Below are 1696 nucleotides of genomic sequence, written 5' to 3' on the forward strand. Positions count from 1 at the left end.
TTAGCCCTAGCTCTGGACGACTATATGCCTTTATTAGATAATGTATCCAATTAGGTCGTTTTCGTAGTCTGAGCAACAATTCAGTAGCAGCTGAAGCGTTTTCTTTCCATCTGAACATTTGTTTGATATGCTCCTGAAATAAAACTCTATATAATTTCAGGATCAATAATAACTTAGCTTAATTGATATTTGTAATAATGTTAGATTCACAATTTGATGTGGGGGTTACTAAACAGTAGAGTGTTTTTTGGCGCTAGAACTATTGTGACGTCATATTTGATTTTTCATACTCTAAGGCTTTGAAGGGATTATGTAGAAGCTGAAAAGGGTGTTTTGATATTTTAAGTTAAACCATGAGATGAGAGATTTACTACGAAGTCTTAATACCTTCATACTCCATAGAAAATGACAGTTTCAAATATGATTATTCATTGTGCTTATCAAAAATTTGAGCCCAGGTACACCCTTTCCAACAAAGCTATTGTTATGAAGCATCTGTGAAAGAATTTATTTCTTGAAATTCAAAAACCTATATACACCTTACATTTACTAGATCTTGACCTTAAATGTCTATGGAATTGACATTTGAAAACTCCAGCAAATTTCAACGCATACATTTGTTATAGTTTTAGAGCTTCTTACTTTGCGAAGATCCATATGCCCGGTATAAGAAAGGTATAATTATCCCGCAAAGCTTTTGCAAGTTTATTAGAAAAGAAATGAATAAATGCTTCTAGAACAGTTTTTAAAGATAGTTTTTTGCACGTCAAATGTATAGTCAAATTACAAATGCGATAACTGCAAACATTTGCACATTTTTTTTCTGGATCAATGCCTATCACAAACTTTCACTCTATCAATTCAATTAATCCTTTCATTGAAACAATCGCATCACTTGATTGTGATTTTTTCAGATGACTATCTAGTATATTCTTCTTTTTTAAAAGAAAACTATTCTCTAATTAAACAGACATGGAATAACTGTGTAGGAAAATTCTTTGACAAGTATTCTCGATATCATGGTTGAAAAACGGGTGTAAAAAATTATTCAAAAGAACCCTTCCTTTCCTAAGAAAAGAGCACTATTAAACATATTACATATAACACCGTTTTATTGTTTATATTACATACCAAATCAGTTAGAGTGAGACATTGTTGTTCTCTTAGGTACTCTGAAAGTTGTAGTGGATTAACATTTTTGCAAAAAGTATAGAGGATTCTCTCACAAAACCAGTCCTCTCTGCCCTCAAACCATTGGAACGGATACTGTAAAAGCAAGATTATTATATATTTCACTGTAACTTTGATAACTGCTATGAGCATTTGAAGTATCAATAAGGATTTAGAAACAGATATAGGATCACTAACAACACTTTTGTACTTATTAAAAATATCTGAATGTTGTTTTCAATTATGCTATAGAACATTTGAACAACGTATTCATGAATTAAAGAAATCTAATTTAAAAAAAACCAGTGAGGATTAGAGGTACAAAAAAAAAACAAAACAAAAAAAACTTTGTAGTACTTCCATTTTACTCGATGCTGCTAAACCAAAAGTTAATATGATACAAAATGAGTTTTCATTAATGCATGTCTTTTTTCTTATCTATCTTACCTAACAAATCCTCTCTAATTAACTCCTTACCTGGGGTTTTTCCTCTTTCAAGAAATATCTCCATTGATCAGACTCATCT

The 1696-nt window shown here is 30.9% G+C and overlaps 1 long non-coding RNA gene across 1 annotated transcript; it reads right to left on the reverse strand.

The window, feature by feature from the left end:
- LOC128162897 (uncharacterized) lies at nucleotides 1–1696 on the reverse strand. The gene is made up of 3 exons (XR_008240733.1): nucleotides 1648–1696; nucleotides 1132–1266; nucleotides 1–133 (listed from the first exon to the last, which is right to left on the reverse strand). It is a non-coding gene; the product is annotated as an uncharacterized LOC128162897 (long non-coding RNA).

This window comes from Crassostrea angulata, chromosome 9, assembly GCF_025612915.1.
Source record: "Crassostrea angulata isolate pt1a10 chromosome 9, ASM2561291v2, whole genome shotgun sequence".
NCBI classification, from domain to species: domain Eukaryota; kingdom Metazoa; phylum Mollusca; class Bivalvia; order Ostreida; family Ostreidae; genus Magallana; species Magallana angulata.